This window comes from Sorex araneus, chromosome X (genome assembly GCF_027595985.1).
Source record: "Sorex araneus isolate mSorAra2 chromosome X, mSorAra2.pri, whole genome shotgun sequence".
Lineage (NCBI taxonomy): Eukaryota > Metazoa > Chordata > Mammalia > Eulipotyphla > Soricidae > Sorex > Sorex araneus.
Window position 1 is genome coordinate 234,638,075 of NC_073313.1, and position 10,190 is coordinate 234,648,264.

The 10,190-nt window shown below is 41.5% G+C and overlaps 1 protein-coding gene across 3 annotated transcripts in view; it reads right to left on the reverse strand.

Moving 5' to 3' along the window:
• Positions 1 to 9,727, reverse strand: part of ALS2 (alsin Rho guanine nucleotide exchange factor ALS2) — a 74,644-nt gene extending 64,917 nt beyond the window's left edge. For all 3 annotated transcript variants that reach the window (XR_008627310.1, XM_055121690.1, XM_004601275.2), the window contains exon 1: positions 9,619 to 9,727. The gene's annotated coding sequence lies outside the window, so the exon portion shown is untranslated. The remainder of the gene's footprint in view (positions 1 to 9,618) is intronic.
• Between the last annotated feature and the right edge of the window lie 463 nt (positions 9,728 to 10,190).

Genomic DNA, 10,190 nt, shown 5'->3' on the forward strand with positions numbered 1-10,190 from the left:
TATCTATAATGTGTTATTAATGGGCCAATACACACTAAGTCACTGGTACAAACACCAAATCCCTGGAAGTTACAAATTACCACTTATTCACCAGTATACTCTTATACCCACAATAACCACTTAGTACCAGTTGGCTATATTTCAGTGAGTACTTGGGTAGAAGACAAGTCCTTGATCTCAAATCCCAATAGAAAACTGGCCAATTATGTAGATTTCTAGTCCCTGTAATAAAGGTAGTTTCTCATCATAGAAACTCTCAGACTTAACTTGCTGGTGTTATTTCCTAACAACAAAGACACTGAATTCATGGCACATCACAAATGCGTTCCAAGAAATACATTCCAAGAAAGAATACTCCCTTTCTTGCTAGTACATGGAAAGTTTTTGGTGCATTCCTGGCCACTAGAGTTTCATATGAAACTAGCTAATTTCACCTTGAAAACTAAAACTGGACTCTTCAGATTTTCATAATTTCCTAAAATGAAAACTGCCAAAACAGTAACAATAAGTCTCTCAATGAGAGATGTTACTGGTGCCTGCTCGAACAAATCGATGAGCAACGGAATGACAGTGACAGTGACAGTAACCTAGTTTCAACATGGTAAAATTAATGTCCAGCAAGAATTCATTTCTTTTTGTGTATAGGTAGGAGAGAGTTGTGTACCCAACTGCATACTTTTAAAATGTATTTTTTTCAGGATTACTATAATTCATTTTGATGGATAGCAATATTTTGATGGATATTACAATACTAACAACTGAATTTCAATTTCTTAGATACTACAACATATGCCTTTATTACATATAACTTTACATAGTTTAATCCTTTAATATTATAACTCAAAGCTCCTGTGCTATTCTTCTGGGCCCGTACATTAGGCTTGAAGAATAATTGTTATTTTGGAGTCAGAGAGATAGCACAGCAGGGTATGTGTTTCCCTTTCTGAGTTTGATTTCTGGCACCACATATGGTCCCCTGAGCACATCTGGGTGAGGCTCAATTATCAAAACAATTTATTTATTCTGGTCTTTGGGTCACACTCAGGGGCTACTCATGGTTTTATGCTGGGGAAGGTGGTCACCCTGGGCTGTGTTCTTGGTGCGGGGGTGGGTACCGTGGTGCCAAGGTCACACAGAGGCTTTGCACCCTCTGAACCCCAACTTGATTAATTTTTTTGTTTTAGAGTCACACCAGTGGTGCTCAGAAACTGCTGTTGGCTCAGGCTTACTGCTGGCGGTGCTTAGGGGCCCATGAGATGCCAGGGACCAAGCCCAGGGTTCCTGCATCCAGAGCACGTGTCTCGGGCCTTAGACCTATCTGCTCACTGAGGTTTTTCTCTCAGAGCAGCCTCAAAGCTCAGTGCACACAGTTGGTGAAGCTCAGTCAGGGGCTTACGCCTGTTGCGTGCAGGACCTGTGTGATACTGGGGAGGTAACAGTCGGAACCTGGCACACACTTGGCATGTGTCCTGTCACTTGATCTCTTTCTCTGACCCTCCTAGAAAAATGCTTAAGAGAAAAATAAGGGCCTGAGAGATGGCTAGTGGGCTGAGCACATACTTTGCAAACTGGAGGTGTGGGCCAGTCCCTGACACCCCACATGGGGCCCTGAGCACTGCTGATGCAGCCCCAAAACTTCATTTACTTGTTTATTTTTTAGTTGTCTTATCCCTCTTTATTTTTTAAAATTTTTTTCTTATAAGGTAGTTCACAATATCTGATTACGTTTAATATTCAAACACCAATCGCACCACCATTACACCTTCCCACCACTATATTTTGTATGTTTTCATCCCAAACCCAAATCCCTGTTCCAAAGCAGAACAGAAATAATGTATTTTGCATTGTTTGTTATGAAAAACTGCTGAAGATGATACAAAAGAAGTATCCTTATAGGAAAGAGTGTGGAGATTGTGCTATTTCGACAGTGGCCCATAAGCCCTTCTATAAGAAATCACTAACATGTTGTTGAAGATGAGACAACCAATCACTAACATGTTGTTGAAGATGAGACAGCCAATTATTTAGTGAATTTTACTTTGCTGTTTGACTTATACTCCTGGGAAAATGCTTTGCTTATTTGAGAATTGATCCTTTTTTAAACACTGTAGGAGAATTTAAATTCAAACTACACTTGGAAATTACACTTGGAAATCTCCATTTCGCCCACACAGCAGAGCCTGGCAAGCTACCCGTGGCATATTCAATATGCCAAAAATAGTAACAATAAGTCTCACAACGAAGACGTTACTGGTGCCTGCTCAAGCATATAGATGAGCAATGGGATGACAGTGATACAGTGAATATTATGACATAATTTAAAAGTGGGAACATGTGCATGGAGAAATAGTACAGTGGCAGAGAGCCTGCCTTGCATGTCGTTGATCAGAGTTCAACCCCCCGCACCCACCTCATATAGTCTCCTGAGCCCAGAGCCAGGAGTAAGTCTGAGCAAAGAAAAAAGTAAAAGCAGCCACAACATTTTAAAATACAGAAACAGTCCAAAGAATGCTGACTTATTTACCCAATCAATAATATCTACTGCTTAAATTCACTGAGGGGGCATAAAACTGAACAGGGAATACACATTCCAAAAATGCTGCATATTACTGCGGGACAGAGCGAAGGAATGGGAGCTAGGGCACTTCCCTTGCACAAGGCTGACCCAGGTTTGATTCTCAGCATCCTGTATGGTTCCCTAAGACCTGCTAAGAGTGATCCTTGAGAAGCGGGCCTGGAGTAGCCTCCAAGGACCGTCGGTGTGACCCAAAAACAGACCAAAAAAACAAACAAAAAAATACTGCTTAAAGTACCAATGACAAGTATTCTTGATAAAGAATAAAAATAGGTTTTAAGTTATAAGTTTTCACTATATATGGGGGGGGGTAGAAAAATACTAAAACAACTGCATTCTTAAGTATAAATTCAGGTTTACATTTGCTATGTAATAAATGTAACCACTCAGATATCAGGATCTCCTGATATCTGATAGTTCTGTATCTGAGTCACTGCAAAATGCCTTTCAGAAACCCGAATGCCCCAAAACGGATGACTGGTTGAGGAAACTTTGGTACATCTATACAATGGAATACTATGCAGTTGTTAGAAAAAAGGAAGTCAAGAATTCTGTAGTTAAGTGGATGGGCATGAAAAGTTTCATGCTGAGTGAAATGAGCCAGAAAGAGAGAGACAGACATAGAAAGACTGCACTCATCTATGGTATACAGAATATCAGAGTGGGAGACTAATACCCAAGAACTGTAGAAATAAGTACCAGGAGGTTGACCCCATGGCTTCTCGGCTGGCCTCACGTTCCAGGGAAAGGGCAACTCAGAGAAGCGATCACCAACTACATTGTAGTTGAAGGCCATGTGGGGGAAGGGAGTTGCGGGCTGAATGAGGGCTAGAGACTGAGCACAGCGGCCACTCAACACCTTTATTGCAAACCACAACAGCTAATTAGAGAGAGAGAACAGAAGGGAATGCCCTGCCACAGTGGCAGGGTGGGGTGGGGGGGAGATGGGATTGGGGAGGGTGGGAGGGACGCCGGGTTTACGGGTGGTGGAGAATGGGCACTGGTGAAGGGATGGGTTCCCGAACTTTGTATGAGGGAAGTATAAGCACAAAAGTGTATAAATCTGTAACTGTACCCTCACGGTGATTCTCTAATTAAAAATAAATAAATTATAAAAATTAAAAAAAAAATGCCTTTCAGGGCTTTGTGATGCAAATGGCTCCCCTATACCTTGAGAAGACATGATCACTATACCCCTGCAATTTCCAAGTGTAGTTTGAATTTAAATTCTCCTACAGTCTTTAAAGAAGGATCAATTCTCAAATAAGCAAAGCATTTTCCCAGGAGTATAATTCAAACAGCAAAGTAAAATTGACTAAATAATTGGCTGTCTTCTCTCCTTAGTAAAGCTTTATACCATGAAGCGGCTCTTTGTTTTTCCCCATTGCAAAAAATTATTCTGAGTGTACTATGTTCAAACAAGAAAGTAAAATGTACTGAGAGAGTCCTGATTAAAAATTAAAATTTTACTGTTATTTTCACAAACTATGTTAACTATGCATAAATCTTATTTTAATAAATTTAAAAAGAACAGATCTGGAGAGAAGCTCAAAAGGATGAGCACTCACTTTGCATACAAAAGGCCCAGGTTCCTTCCTGATACCAAAAGGTCTCCCAACACCAGTGGGATTGACATTCCACCCCCCACACCTCCCCACCCAAACACAGAACCAGGAGTATCCTCCCAGCACTGCTAGACATGGTCAAGAAAATGGAAAAAAGAAAAATTAATATGTCTATCATTAATTTTAACAGATATTTGCATACTTCCATTTTTGTTTTGGTTCTCTTTAAAACAGAAAAAGTTAAACAGATATGAAAGAACTTCACCAAACCTTCTTTCTCCAGAGTTAATCTCTACTCCTGAAGTTAATGAGTCCCATTTCTGTTTTCATTAAAACACTGTCACTGTCATCCCATTGCTCAATGTATGCTATATTGCTTTCAAACTCTATATAAAGGCATCATACTCTATATACTTTGGCATCTTGCTTTCTCATTCATATTAAGTACCTGAGATGTAACCACATAGACAAGTAGAGATTTAGTTCGCTCAGTTTTACAAAGGAACAATAATAAACCCTACTAAAATACAACTGAAGTGTACTTTGCTGTCAAAATAATCTGTGATGAATGCTTGCTTGGGCAGTTACTCCATGTTTAGTAGGAATTCATCAAAAAAATTAGGTATGGAAGAAAACATTAGCACAGAAGTTAGTCTACCCAGATACTATGGCTGGATCTAACCACCATCTTTTAAGAAAGTCATGTAAACTGAAGAACTGTGTAGTAAATCAAAAGAAAAAATATTTAAATAATGGTGATGATTAAAAGAATTACTGAAAATATTACTGTTGCATCATTCTGTGGAATTATGAGATTAAATTGACATTCTCTCTGGACATAATAATTGAGCCTCTACCAAAAAAGTAGTCTTCTCAAAGGAGGTGAGAAAACTAATGCTTTCAAAACAAAACAAATTCAAATTTCAAATTCAAAAGAAAACAAAACTACCACTAAGAGAGTGACTTTTGTGTAGAAAACGATACTACTTGCATTGCTGACATAAATTTTTAAAAATTTTTTATTAGTGAATCACCGTGAGGTAGTTACAAACTTACAAACTTTCGTGTTTATATTTCAGTCATACGATGTTCATTTACCCATCCCTCCACCAGTGCCCATTCTCCTCCACTAATGTTCCCAGTATCCCTCCCACCACCCCCACCCCATCCCCTACCACCCCACCCTGCCTCTGTGGCAGGGCATTCCCTTTTTTTTGTTCTCTCTCCTTTTGGGTGTTATAGTTTGCAATAGAGGTATTGAGTGCCCTTCATGTTCAGTCTATGGTCTACTTTCGGCACGCATCTTTCAACCCTAATGGGTCCTCCCAACATCCTCTACTCAACATCCATTCCCTTTTCTATCTCAGCTGCCTTTTCCCCCAGTATGTGAGGCAGACCTCCTGGTCCTTATCTCTACTACTCTTGGGTGTCAGTCTCCCACTCTGTTACTTTATATTCCACAGATGAGTGCAATCTTTCTATGTCTGTCTCTCTCTGACTCATTTCACTTAACATGATACTTTCCATGTTGATCCACTTATATGCAAATTTCATGACTTCATCATTTCTAACAGCTGCATATTATTCCACTGGGTAGATGTACCAAAGTTTCTTTAACCAGTCATCTGTTTTAGGGCACTCCATTTTTTCCCAGATTTTGGCTATTGTAAACAGTGCTGCAATGAACATACAAATGCAGATTGCTGACATAAAGTTTTGCTCTATCCACATGGGTCTATTAGTTCAATAATCACACCAAGTGTTAGCAGCTATTCTACCAATGTGGGATTCAGGAAATTACCAAGATATAATGGAAAGAAAAATTATTACATGTAGGGAATATAAGAGAAGGAGCAGGAAAATAAATGCTAAACTAAAAAGACCAAGTCATAATTTGTTGCTATTTTATTGGTGGAAACCATGTATTTTCATAATGTCTAATATCCCCCAAAATCTACTATTTTCTTATTACTGAGCTACTTGATCATTAAAGGAGAAAAATTAAATGGAAAAAAATGTTGAAATAAAAACCTTACAAGGAAAAAGTAGGCGGTCGGAGTATGTGGTGGTGCAACAGATTTCATTCCACAGGTAGAGTTATTAAAAAAAGAGCGGGGGAGAAAAGAGCTAAATGATTTAAAAGTCATTAAAATACAGCATTCACTGTGTAGGACAAGGGCCTGGGCCTTATGAGACCTGCATCAAAGCAGGTCTTTCACACCATATCAACATATCAAGAATGACTAATCTTTCCTTCCTGGTTTTCAATTCACACCTTATCTAGTCTAATTAAATCACAACTGCAGGTTTTTACAAGTCATCTAATTCTTTGAAAATACTTTTCAAATTGATCCAGAAATACTGCATTCAACCATACTTGTCATGAAAATAAACTTGTCATAAAATAATAACACAAAAACTAAAAGCAAATCTCATTAAATCTTTCATTTCCTTAACAGTCCAAACACCCAAGTATTTTCAACATCAAACCAATTTATTAAAGGCTGAAGGCTGAACTTTCAGGGAAGATATTTCATTGTTTAAATCTAAGAAATCGGGACTTGAATAATTAATATCTCTCAAATAATACCCTCAAAATCAACTGTTCGATAACTTTTGTGTTTTCTATTTTTTTTGTTTGGGGTTTTTAAGTAGTGCTCTGGGCTTACTCCTGAATCTGTACTCTGTGATCACTCCTGATAGAGCTTGGAAAACTGTATGTGGTTCAGGTGATAAATCCCAGGTCAGCTGCATGCAAGGCAAGTACTGCACCTTTACGATTTGTCTGGCCAGCTGTTTAATAATAATCTGCATCACTGTGTCAACTATCCACACAGGCACCCTTCCTCTACTATACAAAAGCATTCCTATTTGGAATGACTTGGTAAGTTACCTTGGGGAACTAAGAATGCTTTCTCTTTTTCTTTTTTCATAGAAATTAATGGTGAGAGTAGTGCCAGACCCCCAAAAGAATCTACTTTTGTCATATCAAACAGATACAGTCAACTTTTGAAGAGTGGGGAACTTCTGTACTGCACAATAGTTTTTAAGTTTTCTTGCTGTACCTAAAAACCTTGAATTTGGCAATACTAGTCATAGTTTGTAAACTGATTAATAAATCTAAGCAACAGATTCCTTGAGCGGTTTTTTTCAACATTAGAAGTACTTAGGCTGGGGAGACAGCTCAGTGTTAGACCACTTGCCTTGCATTTGTCCTGATTCTAATGCCCAAGAATTGCCGAGAGCAACCCATAAGCACTGTGTCAGTGTCAGAAGTAGCTCTTAGCACAGCTAGATGTGGTCCCAAACCAAAAGTTAATAAAAAATAGAATGTGGAGGAGGGAATGTAGTTCAGCTGCAGAGCATTTGATTTGCATGTGTTTGGGCCTGGATTTAGTCCCTGCAACCATAAATAAAATTTTTTAAAATACCCTGGTGATGGTTGAGAAAAGGGACAATAGTGGAAGGAAGGTCACTGGTGATGGAATTGGTGTTCGAATATTGAATGTCTCTAATGAACGCAACATAAACAACTTTGTAAATCACAGTATTTAAATAGAGGGAAAAAATCACCTTTGTGAATAACAAAGTTACTGCAGAGTAGCCTGAACCCATATTTTCTCTAACTCTAGGTATGTAATTATCTAGAACCTAATCCTTGATTTTAAAAGATGAACTACTGTTCTCTTCTAAAAATACTCAGTACACTTTCCCATCATTGAGAGGGGCGGGGAAGGTAAATGAGTGAGTTTGGCTTATACTACAATGAAAAAAATTAATATGGACTAAAAATAGTTAAAATATATTGAATATGTATTGTGTTATTAAATATGAAAGTATATTTATATTTAATATATAGAATATTTTAAAATATACTGAATATTTACTATGAGTCATTGAACATAAAGGTACATTTACAAAAGGTATTTTCATTCCCAAATTTTGAGATAATACAGGAAAAGTTAAGTAACTTGCCCAAAGTCATGTTAAATGGATGTGACTCCAGCTATGTGGAGCTTAAGGCTAAGCTCTTAAGTACTAAGCTTATATTGGATCAAAATACTGCAACCTAGTGCAAAAGTGCACTCTGCCACTGCTACCCCTAACTTTTCTTTTAAATAATCATTTAAAAAATAGAAAAAAAATTTTCCTTTGGTGGGGGGGCACACCTAGTGATGATCAGGGCGACACATGGTGGGATTTGAACCATTGTCCTGGTGAGCTAGAGTCATATGTTAGGCAAGTGTCTTAACTTCTATACTATCTCTCCAGATCAAGATAAGATCAAGTTCCTTTTGGTGAAGCTTTTAAGAAAAGTATTATCAGTACAGTCTGAGTGACACTGTTGCAACTCTGTTAACATTCATTGTTTTGAGGTACAGTTACTGCACCTCACCACAACAAACGTGCCCAAGACTCCACCGCCAAGCTTACTGTCTAATATGCCTCCTTATCTAACCTCCGCGCTATCTTTCAGGCAATCATTACTTCAAAAGCCAAGTGAACCTTCACAGTTAAGATAAATATTTTAAATACTGGACAAATCGGTTTGTTGAATTTTTGTTCCTATTAGAAATAAACACACTAAACGCAGTTTTATTCCTTTGGGCCTATTTAAGAACACTGATGGCCACCAACATCATCTAGAAAGGCCATACATGAAGGATCATCTGTGTTTCTCATCCTCAGCTAGCTGCAGCTAGTGCTCTTCCCTCTGTCTTCATCATCAAAGCCCCGGGAGCAGCAAGCCATTCCATCCACCCACACTTGCACCAGGTGCAACACCAGCGTCGTTCCTTCACGACTGCCCCTGTTATTGTCCTGTCGTGACTCCTCCGCAAAAGACCACCCTCTGGTGGGTCAGTAGGCACGCCAAGGACTTGGCCAAACTACCAAATCGTTATATCAAAGTCCCTCTGATCGTAACCGCCTTTTCAAGCCACCACAGGTCGACTCTCCACCGCGACCTGCATCCTGGGGCCCACCGGCCTGGGACACTCACCCCGCTTTGCGGCCAGGGCCCCGGGGTGGGGCGGGGGGGGGGCATCTGCTCAGCTCCCGGAATGGGCATTCAGTCAAGTCCCCTCCATGAATGGAAGGAAGGCAGCGCGGGTGAGGCAGGAAGGGGTGGGTGAGGGGATGTGAAGGAATGTCCCGCGGCTGAGACCACTGCGGAGACGACCCCGTCTGGGGAGAGAGAGGCGGCGGCAGAGTGTGGCCGAGAGAACCCGAGGCCGGGACCAGCCTGGCAGCGCAGGCAGCTGCTCAGCAAGCAGGCGCCATCGGTTGGACGCCGGCTTCGGGAGGACGCGGACACCGTCTCCGCGGGTCCGGGCAGCGCGCCCCCCTCCCCGCCCCCGGGCCTGGGCCGGCGCCTCGGCCGCGCTCGCGGACTCCCAGCCTCCCGCACACACAGACAGCCCCGACCCGTCGCTCCTCCGAAGCCAAGGGCTGACCAGGGGACCCACGCGGGCTCACCTGATACCCCAGCCGCAGCAGCGCGCTCGGAATCCGGCGCGAGATTGGCAACCCCGCGGGTGCGCGAGATCAGCTGATTCACGCCAGGCGGAGCCTCGGGGCAGGGGCGTGTCCGCCGGGCGGCGAGCGCTAAAGGAGGTGGGCGGGGAAATCTCCTGGAGAGGGCGGTGCCAGGGGCCGACGGCGTCCGGTAGGAGTCAAATGTACTCCAGCGGACTCGGTTCTGAGTGCTGGGTTCCCAGCTCTAACTTTTCTTTCCTTAGGACTGGGCGGAGCTACCAGCCTGTGGAAGCGCTGGGCAGATGAAGTAACGCAGGGTCCTCGGGGCCTATCTGCCCGAGCGCTGCCGTGGTAACACATGGAGTAGGAGGGGCTGTCATTTTATTGTCAGCTCGAAAATTAAAAGGATAAATGCGCTACTTTTTTTTTTAATAGAAAAAAGACTAAAATAGCTTCAGACTTGTCTCCGTGGTATGCATCCTAACCGCGGTCTACTCCCTGCCGTCCGTGAATGACGTCATCGCCATGTAGCTCCGATGGGCCCCCGGGTTTTACTGTTTGACCGCAATTCA